At 46.4% G+C, this 17,842-nt stretch overlaps 2 non-coding genes across 2 annotated transcripts; one reads left to right on the top strand and one right to left on the bottom strand.

Moving 5' to 3' along the window:
- Window positions 1-4,685: 4,685 nt before the first annotated feature.
- TRNAV-AAC (transfer RNA valine (anticodon AAC)) lies at window positions 4,686-4,758 on the bottom strand. Its single transcript has one exon. It is a non-coding gene; the product is annotated as a tRNA-Val (tRNA).
- Window positions 4,759-11,177: 6,419 nt separating this feature from the next.
- Window positions 11,178-11,250, top strand: TRNAV-AAC (transfer RNA valine (anticodon AAC)). The gene has a single exon. It is a non-coding gene; the product is annotated as a tRNA-Val (tRNA).
- Window positions 11,251-17,842: the final 6,592 nt, after the last annotated feature.

Genomic DNA, 17,842 nt, shown 5'->3' with positions numbered 1-17,842 from the left:
TGCTTATAATCTGGAGACTTCGTCGGGGAAAAAAATCATTGAGCTGACAGTATTTCTGGGATAGAAACCCAGAGAGGGGGGTTTGTGCTACCTGATGGGAGGCTGATTCATTATAACACGTCTCCTGGCTTTAGCTGCCAGCTAGCATAGCTCTCGTTTTGTCAGCTCTGTACTCTTAGGAAGCCAACAAAGTGCTGAGCTCTGCTTCTCTCGGGCCACTGGGAGCATGGTGGTCAAAAGGAGAGGGTTAGCCTGCATATTGAGGGAAGGAATAGATCATTATTTGGGAGATTACCAGCTACTTAAAAAATCGGAGCATAGAAACTTTAGGATCTTAATTTAATTTAATTTAATAAATCTAAACAAATTTAAATTTAATAAATACAAAAATTAATGAATAAATTTAATTAATAAATACATTAATAAATAAACTAAGTAATTCAATAAATTTAAATGTACTAACTTTAAATAAATGAAATTTAATTAATTGCCACACAACTGTGCTCATGAATTAAAGTGAAACACAACATTTTTTGGATATTTTTGCGGAAGAGTTCTGTTCCATGACCTGGAATTGAACCGGGGTTAAAGAGGTACTGTCTCCAAGCCACTAACTCTTCTGGCTGTCTCAAGCTACTTTCTGTCCAACTGGGGAAATTGGCCCAGTTTCCATTCTCCTGTGAGAACAGGAGCAGCTCCTGATGGAACCCCTGTGCTCAATGTCACAAACTGAACCCAGTCAACGGCACTGGGAAAAAATTGATTTATGCAGCTGATTCCTCCACCAGGATGATAAGAGAAACACAAACAAATCTCAAGGGGAACAACCCTCCTCGGCTTTCATTTACCCCATTTTAATCCTCTCACCTGCTTCTTCGGCCTACCTAGAGGCTCTTCCAGGAAAAAAGCCTGGTTGAGCTGATAGTATTCTGAGAGAAGGGTTTTGATACATCCTCATAGGACGTTGGCACACTATAACAGGGCTCTTGGTTTTAGCTGCCCCTTGTCTTTGCTCCTATGTAGTCAATTCTGTGCCCTCAGGAAGCAGTCAAACCAGAGTAGGGAGGGCACCCAACTTGGGACTCAAGCCCAAACTGTGAGACTAAGAGTCTTACATTCCGTATTATCAGTGTTTTCTGTACTGCTCCCTTCTTCCTCCACCTGTATGTTTAACACCCAAACCTGCCTACCCTCAAGCAATGCCAACTTTCTCCTGGGGAATAAACTGGAATTTACCCAACTAAGGCTCAATATGCAGCTTCCGAAGGTGTTTGAATTCCTTCCAACTTCTCTTGCCACTACTCTAACAGAAATCCGAAGCAAGCGCTCTTCTGATGTTAAAAGAGAGATCGAAATGAGGCCATTCCTCCATGTAGAATTAAAAAATCGTTTCAGGAGTGGGGTATTAACCCAGGCTTCCAATGGAGACCAGAACACCTAGTTGAGAAAAAGATAGTACCTTGAACCTGGTGTTTTAGAGCACTCGAACATCCTGACACCATGGAAGTAGCTGATCTATCAACCCTAGTTTTCTAAAATGTTTTATGAGCGCTCAGGGAGGCCGAGGTGGCACATCTCTTTCAACACCTAGAGGCCCTCTACAGCACAGCTGGCTTTTAGATACAATCACACTCACCTAAAGTTGCAAGTTTCCTAGAGCCCTGTGACTTCTGAGGTGTGTTAGTCTCCCTGCTCACTTATTAGGGGAATAAAAGATATGCACGAGCAGAAACCTTCTCTGCTTTCTCCAGTTTTCATGAACTCTTAGGTGGGATAAGCAGCCTGGGTTCAACTCTTGCTCAGAGAAAGTAACTTTACAACAGAAAACCTTGGTTCATTCCTTACTTGCAATTCACACAAACGTGTGATTTTTCCCTGACTCCCCCTTCTTCTAAATGATGCTGGGAAAGGCTTTGGAGACCATATGAAAATCAAAGCTTCCCACCGACTAATAGCAGAATGTGGGCATGTGTCCACTGTGCACCTCAAAGTCCAGGCTGCATGCCATTTTACACAAATAAACATGTGCAAATTATTTTTCCCCCCTTGCTAGCTAGCCTAACCAATCTTATAATATCAATAATAGACATTCAGGTTGACCCAAGTTGAAAAACTGGGCAAAAATTTAGGTGCCTAACTGGGAGCTGAGTTCTTCTGAAAATCTGGCTTTAGGGTTGGGTTTGAGATCTTCTGAAAATTCTGGCCGATGATGTATCTGGAAGCTCTAAGAACCATCTCAACTTTTAGCATTTGAAAGAACCTGATGAAAAAGTCTTCCTTCTGTTTAACTCAGTCGAGATTTTGTCCTTGATTTAAAATCACCATGTTTCACCTTGATCCCAGGGTCAGTTTTCAACACAATTTATTTTGTTTTTATATGCAATGCAAAAAAAAAAATACTCCTCTGCATTGAACAGAGAGCTATACATAGATCTGCCCCTGACCCACGTTGCCTTTCACCAGTAGCAACCTGACAGCAACCAGTGGCATACAGGTGGAAGGCTATGAAATCTGCTTCATCCTCAGAACCCTTCAGCAGCTAGACTTCAGGAATGGAAGAGGCTACTGATCCTTCTCTCCAGCTGGTTAATTCTGAAGACTAGTCTATGGAGCCAGGTGAATGGTTTTTGGATGAATATTTTATTTACTGAAACATTTTGGTGGGCCACAAATGATTTATTTATTTTTTAGTTTTGTTTCAACAAGAAGACTGAAAAAACTTCATCTTGGGTCAACCTGGATTATTATTAACTATTATAATATAATTATAGAGGTTAGGCTAGCTAGCAAGCAAGGAAATAAATGTTTTGCACAGCTCTACTTGTATGAAAGATCCACAATGGAAACATGCGGTCAGTCCTCGGGCCGGTTTTGTTCAATATCTTCATTAATGATCTGGAGGATGGTGTGGATTGCACCCTCAGCAAGTTTGCAGATGACACTAAACTGGGAGGAGAGGTAGATACCACTGGAAGGTAGGGATAGGATACAGAGGGCCCTAGACAAATTAGAGGATTGGGCCAAAAGAAATCTGAGGAGGTTCAACAAGGACAAGTGCAGAGTCCTGCACTTAGGACGGAAGAATCCCATGCACTGCTACAGACTAGGGACCGAATGGCTCGGCAGCAGTTCTGCAGAAAAGGACCTAGGAGTGGACGAGAAGCTGGATATGAGTCTACAGTGTGCCCTTGTTGCCAAGAAGGCCAATGGCATTTTGGGCTGTATATGTAGGGGCATTACCAGCAGATCGAGGGACGTGATCGTTCCCCTCTATTCGACACTGATGAGGACTCATCTGGAGTACTGTGTCCAGTTTTGGGCCCCACACTACAAGAAGGATGTGGAAAAATTGGAGAGAGTCCAGCGGAGGGCAACAAAAATGATTAGGGGACTGGAACACATGACTTATGAGGAGAGGCTGAGGGAACTGGGATTGTTTAGTCTGCAGAAGAGAAGAATGAGGGGGGATTTGATAGCTGCTTTCAACTACCTGAAAGGTGGATCCAAAGAGGATGGATCTAGACTGTTCTCAGTGGGAGCTGATGACAGAACGAGGAGTAATGGTCTCAAGTTGCAGTGGGGGAGGTTTACATTGGATATTAGGAAAAACTTTTTCACTAGGAGGGTGGTGAAACACTGGAATGCGTTACCTAGGGAGGTGGTGGAATCTCCTTCCTTCGATATTTTTAAGGTCAGGCTTGACAAAGCCCTGGCTGGGATGATTTAGTTGGTGATTGGTCCTGCTTTGAGCAGGGGGTTGGACTAGATGACCTCCTGAGGTCCCTTCCAACCCTGATATTCTATGATTCTATCCCTATGCTCTGTTCTGAGGCCGTTTGAGTTTCACGTGGTCTTCAAAACCCATCTGAGCATGACAAAGTATCAATTGAGGAGACAACAAGTGAAGATATGTGTTGAAAAAATATCATTTCCTGACCAGAAATCAAACCCAGGTCACAGTGGTGAAAGCATTAAAACTTAAGCACTAGCACCTGTACTAGGCTTTCTCTGGCACCTCTGTCTCTAATTTTGGAACCTGATCCATTCTCCGTTGCCCTGAGGGGACAAAAAAAAAAAAGACTTGTCCTCAATTTATAATATTGGAAATTGTTTTGTTTTCTGTTCCTCTTTTATGTCAATTTACTGTGCTAAAAATATCAAGGGAACAGTAAGGAAATCTGTAGCTCAGAGCTTGTGTTAATATGGTTTGAAGATGAACAAGGTGTTGAGTGTTAAAAAATATTATGGGAAAAATATTATTTAGAAAGGAGAAAGTGATGTTGTATGTTAAAAGGATGGGTTAGAGAGTTCCAATTATTATGTTCTGATTCCTCACACCCCAACCCTGCCTAGCCAGGATAGGAGGGGAAATGTGATCATCAGTCAAGGCTGTTTGTGGTTAGTTCAAAAGAAACAAAAGCGAGGGGAACACTGCTGGCTGGGAGCGAACTATGCAGGACAGAGGGTTGGGATTGTTCTATGTTCAGATTTCTTATGTAGCTGGCAATCTCCCAAATGATGGTCTGTTCCTTCCCTCAAAATGCAAGCTAAACTTCTCCTTTTGAACTTAAAGTTTAATGAAATGAAAAAAAAATCAAGGAAGAAAGCATAGAAGCTATGGATGTATTTGAGAAAGCAGTTGGATGGAAAAAAGGCCAAAGGAGCCACAAGAGAGAAAACAGCACTGTTTCTGCCTGGTTTTGAACCAGGGACCTTTTGCGTGTTAGGCAAATGTGATAACCACTACACTACAGAAACCAGCTGCTATTACCTTTTGGGCCCTTTTCTAAGGCTTTCTCAGTAGCTGCTACATCAGCTGGTTTCCCTTTGAAGAACAGGGAAGCAAAGGGCACCAAGAACTTCTGTTTTAACTCAAACAATCACCACAAATGCTGCAAGAGTGCCTCCAAATTGCGCACACATCTCACAATGAGACAAAACACAGACAAATCTCACATCCACGACACTTTTCCATGGACATTTCCCTGACATCTTCCAGCAACAACTGAAATGCAGTCAAATAAAGATGAGTGAGGGAAATATGCAGGTCCTTAGGATGGATCACTTGATGATTATCTCTTCTGTTCATTCCCTCAGGAGTACCTGACATTGGCCACTGTAGCTCACAAAAGCTTATGCTCAAATAAATTGGTTAGTCTCTAAGGTGCCACAAGTTCTCCTTTCCTTGTTGCGAATACAGACTAACACGGCTGTTACTCTGAAACCTGTCAGAAGAGAGGATACTGGAGAGCTGGACCATTGGTCTGACATAGTGTAGATGTTCTTATGTTCATTTTCTAGTGATTGTTCAGTACATGAATGCAGCTCCCTTTTAGGGGGCTTATTCCTTCACCCACTTACTTCCCTGGTCCTTCTCGCATGAACAGAGAGCAACAATACCCGAAGTCCAAAGGTGCAAACAATTCGATGTTTATTGGGGTGAACTTCCAGCAAGCATGATTCCAGTTTCCTTCCTTAGTGTCCCCCTTCCCAGCTCTGACACCACAGAGCCTTACACCTGTGTCCCTGTTCCCATTCCTGCCCTTAGCCAAACATGATTCCAATTTCCCCACCTCCATTCCCTGTTCCCCCACCCACCCCCTCACCCACTTACTTCCTGATTGACTGCAGACTATATAGTAAAACTTGAGTTCTGCTTAGCTATACCTTACCCAATCATTTTCCTGAAATTTAACTAACCAATCCTAACATATTGTAACATGATTATGTAACCAATTATATCCCACCACCTTAATTAGTTTACACCCAGCAAAATTAATTATACAGCAGACAGGAACAATCACAGAACCAGACAGCGATGATACAGACAAACAATAGGGAAATGGGGACTACAGTGATAGAGCAAACACAGAAGTGAGGATTTCACATCCCAGCTATTGATAAGTGAGTTCTTGCCAGACAGGATGCTATCAAACCAAGTTTCCTTTTACATCTTCGAGGCACTTCCCTTTCTCTGGAGGTGATAGGCATTATCAGGACAGGATTGTATTCCTAACAGCCCAATAGCACCTTATTTCAATGTGACTAGTTTGGAATGTGAGGAGGTGACCGGTCGCTTCCCAGCTTATGGCTGCCTCTGCTGCTTAGCCAAAGATCTTAGCCTAAGAACAGGGCCTCAGACTGTCACAGTAAGAGAAGGACCTTACACCGGCAGACTGTGATTTTTATTCTTTCTTTTATACCTCTAACTAGCCAAGTGATAAGAATACACCTAAATCCTTAGAGTATAGGCCTTTACAGACAGGCCTGAATATCTATATCCTAACACTCCACCCCCCCCTTTTTTTTTCTTTTTCTTTTGGGATCCTCCTGCCCAGGTATCCCTGGAAAAGCATAGGACATATGGCAACACATTTCCTGATAGGGCCAGGCATCAAGGTGGAAGGTGTCGCTATTCCATTTGTCCCACTGCCCTGTGTGTAGTCTAGTGCCCTGCACCTTCTCTCGTACGGGCACACCACACCTATTCCAAGCAGTGTTCCAGACTTCCCATTAGAGTGGGCCCGAGAAGGTTGGGTCCGGGTTGTCTAGTACACTGCAGGGTTTGGAGGGCTTATTACATTACTTATAGGTTATCTCCCTATGCAACGTAACACAAGTACAGTTAACAATACAAAATCCACAGCAACACCGAGTCCTGACCACTGCAGTACGGTCCAACATCCGAGACACCCCCAAAACAATGTCTCTCCTCCTTCGATGGGGTCACGATCTTATGTGTCCAGGTGCTGGCAATTGCAACAAGCTGCCCCTGCAGGTTTTGCTTGCTTTTGTCCATATCATAAGTCCATTGAATGTTCACAGAGAAATGGGATATTGTCCAAACCAGCTTGACCACTTGGTGTGGAATCAGGCAGTAGGCCCTGGTTTGATTATTCACAGCAATGAGATTCACAGATCCATTTGTGCACCGAAGTCCAGATAGCAGCATGTAGATGTGTGTAGCTTGGTTATGGGCTGGTGTAATTGTGCCCCCAGTAATATGTACATTCCCAGCAAAACACCTTATACACAATACACCCAATTGTCCACCCCTTGCATAGGCCATTGATCCTGCTCCTCCATAGTCACAGGAGAGGGGCACATCCAAACATCTTCTGTTGATTTACACTATTTTACACACCCCTCCATTGATTCCCAGTGAGCTCCTCCCCTTCTCATTATTTCCATAGGGCTTGTGGGGACCACCTTAGTTGCCATTCCATTTCCAGGTACCATGGTAGCTATTACACAGGTGCTGGCCTCCTAGCTGAGGATTTTGTATTCCCATACACATCTCCCACCCCCTCGTCCCAGATTAGCCTTTTGAAGCCATCCCCCACCCATGTCATGAGGTTTTTTGTTCATTGAAACACAGCAATGCTAGCAACAAGGCAAACACCACAGACAAACACAAAACACAGATCCATGGTATTCTGGGTTATTTTTCCCGCTGGCGCCATCTTGCTTGTAGAGTGTCTGAAAAACAAAAGAAACAATTTCCTCCCCCACTACAACTTGAGACCATTGCTCCTTGTTCTGTCATCTGCTACCACTGAGAACAGTCTAGAGCCATCCTCTCTGGAACCCCCTTTCAGGGAGTTGAAAGCAGCTATCAAATCCCCCCTCATTCTTCTCTTCCGTAGACTAAACAATCCCAGTTCCCTCAGCCTCTCCTCATAAGTCATGTGTCCAGACCCCTAATCATTTTTGTTGCCCTCTGCTGGATGTTTTCCAATTTTTCCACATCCTTCTTGTAGTGTGGGGCCCAAAACTGGACACAGTACTCCAGATGAGGCCTCACCAATGTCCAATAGAGGGGAACGATCACGTCCCTCCATCTGCTGGCAATGCCGCTACTTATACACCCCAAAATGCCATTGGCCTTCTTGGCAACAAGGGCACACTGTTGACTCATATCCAGCTTCTCGTCTACTGTCACCGCTAGGTCCTTTTCTGCAGAACTGCTGCCGAGCCATTCGGTCCCTAGTCTGTAGCGGTGCATGGGATTCTTCCATCCTAAGTGCAGGATTCTGCACTTGTCCTTGTTGAACCTCATCAGATTTCTTTTGGCCCAATCCTCTAATTTGTCTAGGGCCCTCTGTATCCTATCCCTACCCTCCAGTGGTATCTACCTCTTCTCCCAGTTTAGTGTCATCTGCAAACTTGCTGAGGGTGCAATCCACACCATCCTCCAGATCATTAACGAAGATATTGAACAAAACCGGCCCCAGGACTGACCTTTTTGGGCACTCCGCTTGATACCGGCTGCCAACTAGACATGGAGCCATTGATCACTACCCGTTGAGCCCGACGATCTAGCCACCTTTCAGAGATTTAATTCCTCAACTTTAACATCATGACACCCTGTAGAAAGCCACACATGTCAGTTGTTTTTCCACAGGGAGATGCAAAAATCAGGTGACACCAATTTTTAAATTTGAGTAAGTAAAATTTAGGAGATAGTTATTAACCTCGGAAAGCGTAGTGAAGATCCTTCTACGTAACAACGGAAGGTGAAATATGAACAGAGACAAACCTTGTCAGCAAAGGCTAATTTCCCTATACTTTAAGAACTGGGGTGTATTTTTATCACTTAGCTAGTTACAGGGGGTATAAAAACAAAGAATCAAAATCACAGTCCGTCTGTGTACGGGCCTTCTCTCACTCGGGTAGTCTGAGGCCTTGTTCTTAGGCTAAGGGCCTTTGGCTAAGCAGCAGGGGCAGCCATAAGCCAGGAAGCAACCGGTCACCTCCTCACATTCCAAACCAGTCTCATTGAAATAAGGTGGTATTGGGCTGTTAGGAAGACGATCCTGTCCTGATAGTTCCCATCACCACTAGATAAAGAAACAGATCTTAAGATGGTTAAAGAAAATTTACTTTGATAGCATCCTGTCTAGCAAGAAATCACATATCAGTGGTTGTGGATGTGAAACCCTCATTTCTGTATTGTTTTATCTTTATGCCCCCCAGTTTTCTATTGTTAATCTGTCTGGTTCTCTAATTGTTTCTGTCTGCTGTATAATTAATTTTGCGAGGTGTAAGTTAATTAAGGTAGTGGGATACAATTGGTTACAGAATTATGTTTCAATATGTTAGGATTGGTTAGTTAAATTTCAGTAAAATGATTGGTTAAGGTATAGCTGAGAATAATATTATATAAACTGGGGTCAATCAGGAGGGGGAAGGGAAATGGGAATCATGCTTGCTGAGGGGGGAGCGGGAATAGGGAACAGGGACACAGGCAAGGCTCTGCAGCATCAGAGCTGGGAAGGGGGTCATGGGGCAAAAACTCTGTGGAATGAGAGCTGGGAAGGGAACACTGGGGAACAGACTATCGGCGTATAGAGATAAGCCCGACTGGTGTGAAGGGCTTAGAAATATGCTTGCTTGGAAACTATCCCCAATAAACATCGCATTGGCTGAGCTTTGGACTTCTGGCCTTTTGCTGCTTGCCTGACAAGAACCAGGGAAGCGGGAGGGTTGAGGGAAAGCTCTTTAACATGGACCATAGTGTGTCCATAGTGTGTCCCTCCATGTTGTTGGCCAAGTGATCACAGCACCTGGAGGGGTTTCGCTACTTGTCACTAGCACAGCATTGTAAGAGGCAGCCCAGGCTGGAGAGTTAAGAGGGCCGAGCAGCCCCCCAGTTCCGGATTGTACCCTGAGGACCCGTTACACAGAGACCCTCCTGTGACCAGCCGTGGTAATATTGTGTTTAGTACTCTGCCTTGTAGATTCAACCGCCGTGCATGCAAGATGAGTTACAGTATCTCTTCTCATAAAAAGAAAAGACCTCACAGCGCAATCCTTGTAAATGCTTGTTCAAGACAGAGAGAGCCTTCCTTGCAGCTAAGTCTTGGAAAGTGGCAAATGATAAGTCTGGAGCTGATGGAAAGGTTACCGTGACTCAGAGTTGCACTGAAGTTGCTAAAAGAAAAGGAGGACTTGTGGCACCTTAGAGACTAACAAATTTATTTGAGCATAAGCTTTCGTGAGCTGCAGCTCACTTCATCAACAGTTTCATCTGTTTTTCTCTGTCTTCCTAGGAAACAGAAGAGACCTCCCTTGGCAATCCAAGCAATTGCTAGCTAAGGAAAAGGCTTCTTTGCAGAGGAGCGTTGGAGAGAATCAAATCACCAGCCTGGAGTTGATGAAAAGGCGATTGGTGTTGGGAAGGAGGTTGCTTCGACTGCAATTGCTGTGACATGCGAGCCTGTGTCCCGCGCCCATGCAATTCGCTGGGGATCTCTATGCACAGAGACCCTTCTAGAGGGTTCTCTGCAGGGCTTGCAGGAAATGGAGAATTACTGTCCCTTCACCTTTCATTTTATTGTTGATGAAAGATGGAGCAGTTACGGGAGAAGTCCCAGAGAGTGGCACCGTGGCAGAGCTTGCCAATAAACCTGCTGGATAAAGAGCAAATTCAGGATCCAGCATCCAGTGCTGCCTTGCTGAACGTGCCTCCTCTTGTCACCTTTTGGTCAATCTTTTTTGTTAACGGAACAACCCGCCTTTCACTAGCCATACACATGCTTGCAAAAGGAACAGGTCTTTTTGCTGACAAGTGTTGAAAGGAGGCACCGGATAAATGTGGAAACAAAGCAAAGGTCTCTGTAGCTCATCTTGCCCTCATGGGCTGCTCTCAATGATGTCCTTTTTGTGTGCCATGGCTGACAAAAACATCCCAGACAGAAAAACAGCAGGCCAAACAGAAGCCTAGCAGCTGCTAAAGTAATGCAGTCAGGTGTGTGTTAGACTGGAGATCTAGAGGTTCCTGGTTCAATCCCAGGCTTTGGCATGCTGTTTGGTCTCTTTTTGTGCACAGGTGGGCTGTTTTCTGAAAGCTGAGCGGTGCCTTTACCCGCCACGAGTCCCTCATTTCGGTATTCCGCAGCAGGAAAAGACAGCATGGGCTTGTGCACCCAGTTGGCCCACCTGAGCTTGCTTTCTTCTCTTACCCTTTCTCAGCAAGGGGAAGAAAAAGAAGCTCTCCTTCAAGCTGAAGTCACGAGGGTGACGTGAGGATGACTTCCTGAGTGCCAGCTACAGTCCTTTGCTCTACCAGCTGACCCATCGGAGGGCTGACACCACTTTCTCCCGGTTCACCTATCGGTGTGTGTCAGGGCAAGTGTCACCAAAGTGGATGGAATTTGAGGGGCATGGTTGATGGAGTTTCTGTAGTGTAGTGGTTATCACATTTGCCTAACACACAAAAGGGCCCTGGTTCAAAACTGGGCAGAAACATGATGGTTTACTTTTCCCAGATCCCCTTGCTCTCCAGCAAGGCATTCCTCCTTCTGCCACTGGCCTGTCCCTGGGATAACCCCAACCCCTGCAGGACAGAGGGTGGTGAAATGAGCTGAGAAAGTGTCTTGGCGTCAGCCAGGGAAAGCTGGAGGATCTGGGCCAGTCACCTTTTGGAGCCTTGTGGCTTGGCCTCCTCTGCCCTTGGACGTTGGCCTACGGAGGCCGGCTCTTCCGGCTGGCCTCCTTCGCATGACTTGCCACAGAAGGAAGTGAGGCAGGAATGGGGCGAAAGAGGAAAGTCATGCTGAGGAAGGCAGGGCAGAAGCTAAGTGCCTCAGTGCAGCTAAGTGGGGTTAGTAGAGCGCCACCGTTCATTCTGCCAAAGCCTGGGGAGATGCACTTGGCTGCTGGGAGGTAGAATCCTGTGCCCGCTGCTTGGCTTCCCAGAGATGGCTACTTGCAGCCCCGGGGAAGAAGCTGGGTTCTGGGTAGAAGGAAAATAAGCAATGGTGAGTCCGAGTAGTCTCCTTTCTGGCCAAGATGCTGTGCTGTGGTGGGCTTGGGAGTTGCCTGCGAGCCGTGGGCGGACTTGTTCCAGTGAGAACAGCTGCTTCTTTCTGGCTGACCTGGGGGCGCCGGTGACAGCTTTCGAGGGAGCAGGTGCTGGCTTGAGTGAACGTGATATAGGAAACCCCAGCCGGCCCCTCCGGACCAAGTCCACTGCTTCTCTCCTGCATTGTGACATCCAGATTTACATCTTCCTAGCATGAGCTGCAGGACGTGTATTAAGCCTTCCTGGTTGGCCCAGTCATTGCCAAAGTAGCTCAGTTGGGAGTGCATTAGATGGATGATCTGAAGGTTTCTGGTTTGATGCCAGGCTTTAGCACACCCCTTGACCCTGGGCGTGTAGTGCTGGGCTTTTTTCTGGCTGTGCAGCTGTGCCTTGAACTCACGAGTTCTCCTAATTTCAGAGGCAACACTTGCAGAGGGCGCTATGTGGGGTCACGAGCCCCACCTGGGTTAGCATCCCTGCTACATCATGCGGTGCTGCCAGGCTCCCTCCCTGCACAGCAGCTGCTGGAGGGGGAAGTGGAGAGGGGCTGCCTTTGCCGCTTCCCCTCCCTGCATTGTTCACACCTGGGAGCGGCTGTTGATCGTAAGGGGGTGGGGCTGAACCTTGACATTGTGCCCCCCCCCCCTTTCAGGAGACACCAGTTGTCCATGCCTGGTTTCCAGCTACTCAGCCAAATGAGAAAGTGGTATTCTGCACCTGCGACATTATTGACTTGAACTGGGACCATATAGAACACTCTTGCAACCAAGGTCCTGTAGTGGCACCAAATCTTGTCTAAAGGTGGTCAAATAAGGTGTCTAAGACAAGGTTATGTTTTTCTGGGTATGATTATTCTGTCTATATGCATGTATCATTTTTGTAGTTGAAGTTATGAATATTGGCTCTCTACTGTCTGTAGTTCAAACTTCTGCTATGCTTCTGGGTGACACCCCAGACAAGTTGGTGTCAGCTCTGCCTAGCCTGCTTGATGGCCCATTAAGGACCATCAGCGACACAACTGACCCATTGAGAGAAGGCAGACACGCCTTGGGACTCAGCAAGGTGTGCAGGGACCTGCCTCTGGACAGAACTCTGAGGTGTTTCCAGGCCGTGTGATGGGCAGCTTGTCTTTGGGACAAAGAGAAAGACCACATGGCAAGAGACTTTAAAAAGCTGCTGCAGCTCCTCCATCTTGTCTTCAATCCTGCTTCTTACCTCTGGAGGGACTTTGCTGCACTGAAGCTTTGACCCAAGGACTGAAAGACCCATCCCAGCTGGGGATGTTCTCCAGAGACTGGATTTGAACCTGCAGTTTATTCCATCACTGCTGCAAGCCTGAACCAAGAACTTTGCCATCACTGTGTGTCATTGATTCCATTTAACCAATTCTAGCTCTCATCTGTATCTTTTTCCTTTTATGAATAACCCTTTAGATTTTAGATTCTGAAGGATTGGCAACAGCGCGATTTGTGGGTAAGATCTGATTTGTATATTGACCTGGGTCTGGGGCTTGGCCCTTTGGGATCGAGAGAACCTTTTTTCTTTTACTGGGGTATTGGTTTTCATGACCATTTGTCCCGATAACGAGTGGCACTGGTGGAGATACTGGGAAACTGGAGTGTCTAAGGGAATTGCTTGTGTGACTTGTGGTTAGCCAGTGGGGCAAAACCGAAGTCCTCTGTGTTTGACTGGTTAGGTTTGCCTTGGTGTGCACAGAAACCCCAGCCTCGGGCTGTAACTGCCCTCCTTGAAGCAATTTGTCCTGAATTGGCACTCTCAGTTGGGTCCCACCAGAACCAGCATCATTACAGCACCTGAATTGCCAGCTCTTTCTTATGAAGGGGGGAAAAAAGAAGGTCTGACTTTCTAAGTTCCTACTACAGCAGAGGATTCAGAGTTAGTGGGGCCCTGTACTCATAAAGTCCATGAAACATTCCCCTTTCATCCCAGCCCTGGTATGTCACCAGTAGCTGCTGTCCCCTGGGAGCAGCAAAGGAAGTTTCCACCCACCCAGGAGACCCCAGCCTGGGACTAAAGTCAGCTTCAGGCTTCTCCTCTCTCCCTTCTTGGAATCAAATTCATGTTTTTACCATGAGTTAAAGCAGCCCGAATGCCCTGAGTCTGGATCAATGTCACAAATTCACAGTGTCTCCATAGAAGATAATTTGTTAAAACCCAGATGAGTGGAGTGAAATCAGTTCTCAGCCTGAGTCCTTTGCTCTTAATCCTGAGGATATTGTCCCACCTTGGGGCCATTTCCTGCCTCTCTTTCATACAGAAGCACAATTTTCTTTGCACAGACACAGGAACAGCAAGATCTTTCTCTGTCCCTTGTGCAGAGCAGGGTGTCAAATTCCATGGAACCTTCCTCTTCTGTGATGGAAACAATGGACAAGCAGGGGGCCCTGGGCACCTCCAGCCCTGGCCGTGAGATGTTCCCTCCCCTCTTTCTTTATGCTGCTACAGTTATTTCATGGAATGTCTGGGATGGGGAACAGGCTGAGTTCACTCCAGGTGGAGGGAAAAAAGGACCCTGAAAATCTCAGGGCAAACCCAACCCCTGCTTCCGGGATCACTGGGGTGCTGGGGATTTGCATAGGAAAGGGACCTGTGAATTGTCGAGGTGGGGAACGAATAACCATTTACAACTACATTCACCTCATTAACCACTGACACAGGCTGATCGTGCTGCAGATAGAAGGGAAACCGGGAGTGATTCTTTGCTGTAGAGCCATGGAAACAGTGACCCAATTGCACTGCAGTGAATGTGCTGGGGAAAGCTGGACTTTACAGGCAAGTGGAAATAGCAGATCCGAGAAACACCTGGAGCTCCCCACACCACTTCTGCCAGCAGGGTCAGGTGTTGGGCTGCTCACTGAGCCCCCCACCACCATGACCTTCCAGCGGGGGATTGCAGCACTCCCCACCCAATGCAGGGGAGAAGGCTGAGTGTATCTCTGCACCCTGAGTCCAGGGCAGGCACTCTCTCTGCCCCACACATAGAATCTGGCCCTGCTGTGAAGTGACCCCTATGAACCAGCAACCTCCAGGAGAACATGATTGGCCCTGAGAGAGGGGAATGGGCTTCCCATGAAACTTATAGGGCACTGGATACACCAGGAACAGGGCGGCTCTGAGTGTAACACCTAGCAGCTATAGCCGGTCTGGGTTTGTAGCTCAGTGGTTTTGCATGTGTTTTGCACATATAAGGCCCTGGATTCAATCTCCAGCATCTCTAGATTCTCTTTTTGCCCTGCTGCTTTGCTCATGCCCAGCGGGGATGCGGCCCAGCAGTCTCCCTGCACAAGTTTCAATCCTGAGCAGTGAGGGGCAAGTGCCAATCGCATGGAAGGTGTGTGGGGGTTTCTGATCCCAGTTCACCCGGATGCTTTTAAGATTCCCGTCCCCTGGGCTGCTTGATGAAGAAGGAGAAGGGAGAATCCCCCAGGGCTGGAGGGAAGGGTCCCATCAGCACAGACTGAAGGCAAGGACACAGAGGGGCAGTCAGTGCCGAGAGAGGAGAGGAGAGGGGTCAGGGATTTACACAAGACAGGGGACACTGTTTCTTTGGGGGGGACAGGAGGTCAGGGCAGCATGTTCGCGATGATGCTGATGATGAATACAAAAAAGCCTGGAGTCAGTGAAACATGAGGGCATAGAAGGGGAAGGAGAAGGGCAGCTCCAGGGAGGGCCATGGGTGCTCATACATCCCAGTTCATAAGAACACAACATAAGAACGGCCACACTGGGTCAGACCAAAGGGCCATCTAGCCCAGTGTCCTGTCTTCCACAGTGGCCAATGCTAGGTGCCCTAGAAGGAATAAACAGAACAGGTCATCATCAAGTGATTATCCCCTTTCACCCATTCCCAGCTTTTGGCAAACAGAGGCTATAGACACCATCCCTGCCCATCCTGGCTAATAGCCACTGATGGACCTGTCCTCCATGAATTTCTCTAGTTCTTTTTAAAACCTGTTATGGTCTTGGCCTTCACAACATCCTCTGGCAAGGAGTTCCACAGGTTGACTGCCTGTTGTATGAAGAAATACTTCCTTTCATTTGTTTTAAACCTGCTGTCTAGTCATTTCATTGGGTGACCCCTAGTTCTTGTGTCATGAGGAGTAAATAACATTTTCTTATCTATTTTCTCCACACCATGTGTCATAAATATAAAGGGAAGGGTAACCACCTTTCTGTATACAGTGCTATAAAATCCCTCCTGGCCAGAGGCAGCATCCTGTTACCTGTCAAGGGTTAAGAAGCTCAGCTAACCTGGCTGGTACCTGACCCAAAGGACCAATAAGGGGACAAGATACTTTCAAATCTTGGGGTGGGAGGGTGGGGAAGGCTTTTGTTTGTGCTCTTTGTTTACGTGTTTGTTCTCTCTTGGGACTGGGAGAGGCCAGACAGAAATCCATCTTCTCCGACGCATCCTAATCCAAGTCTCCGATATTGCAACCAGTATAGGTAAGCCAGGCAAGGTGGATTCATTTATCTTTTGTTTTATGTGAATTTTCCCTGTGTTAAGAGGGAGGTTTATTCTGTTTTCTGTATCTTTAAGGTTTTGCCCAGAGAGGGATCCTCTGTGTTTTGAATCTGAATATTCTGTAAAGTATTTTCCATCCTGATTTTACAGAGGTGACTCTTTTCCCTTTTCTTTAAGTAAAATTCTTCTTTTGAGAACCTGATTGATTTTTCCATTGTTCCAAGATCCAGGGGTTTGGGTCTTTGATGATTTTGTAACCAATTGGTTAGGATTCTATTCTCAAGCCTCTCCAGGAAAGGGGGTGTGTGGGGCTTGGGGGAATATTTTGGGGCGAAGACGTCTCCAAGTGGTCTCTTTCCCTGCTCTTTGTTTAAAATGCTTGGTGGTGGCAGCATACGGTTCAAGGACAAGGCAAAGTTTGTACCTTGGGGAAGTTTTTAACCTAAGCTGGTAAGAATAAGCTTCGGGGGTCTTTCAAGCGGGTCCCCACTGCTGTACCCTAGAGTTCAGAGTGGGGAAGGAACCTTGACACCAGTCATGATTTTATAGCCTTCTATCATATCCCCCCTTAGTCATCTCTTTTCTAAGCCAAAAAGTCCCAGTCTTATTGATCTCTCCTCATATGGAAGCTGTTCCATACCTCTCATCATTTTTGTTCCCCCTTTCGGTACCTTTCCCAATTGCAATATATCTTTTTTTAAGATGGGGCGACCACACCTGCTAGCAGTATTCAGGATGTTGGTGTACCATGGATTTACATTGAGGCACCCAGTCTTGTCCTAGATAGAGAGAAAAGACAAACAGGGACCCAGGGATTCCTCTGGACAAAGGGAAGCTGAAATCCCTCAGTGTCCTGGAATTTATGTAATGCACTCTTCAAACCCTGCATGGCTGTGGGTTGAGGTGCATCAGCAGAAGGTTGAGATGGAGAAACCTGGAGAGTACATTGGTCCTAATCTACATTGCTGCTTCAACGCAGCCTCTGGTCTTGTCTCGCCCAACTTACGGGCCTAACGTTGCTTTGCACAATGATAAATGTTGGAACAGGACTGAACTGAAATGGCCACAGCATAAGGTGGCAGAACCTAAGGAATGAAAAAAGTACTTGTGGCACCTTAGAGACTAACCAATTTATTTGAGCATAAGCTTTCGTGAGCTGCAGCTCACTTCATCGGATGCATAGAATGGAACATATAGTAAGAAGATATATATATACACACACATACAGAGAAGGTGGAAGTTGTCATACAAACTGTAAGAGGCTAATTAATTAAGATGATTAATTAATTATCAGCAGGAGAAAAAAAGGTTTGTAGTGATAATCAAGATGGCCCATTTAGACAGTTGACAAGAAGGTGTGAGGATACTTAACATGGGGAAATAGAGTCAATACGTGGCTGGCTCATTACACCTCTCTGCCCCTCCCTGTGGCTGTTTCATTGCTCTGGAGCCGTATCCTAACATTATGTCTACACTGCGATTAAAACACCCAGGGCACCTGTCTCAAAGCCCGGGTGAGCTGACTCAGGCTTATGGGGCTTGGGCTGCAG

The sequence above is a fragment of the Natator depressus genome, chromosome 28 (genome assembly GCF_965152275.1).
Source record: "Natator depressus isolate rNatDep1 chromosome 28, rNatDep2.hap1, whole genome shotgun sequence".
Taxonomy (NCBI): Eukaryota; Metazoa; Chordata; order Testudines; family Cheloniidae; genus Natator; species Natator depressus.
The sequence above is the reverse complement of the archived record's forward strand: the minus strand, read 5'-3'. Positions and strand labels throughout refer to the sequence as shown.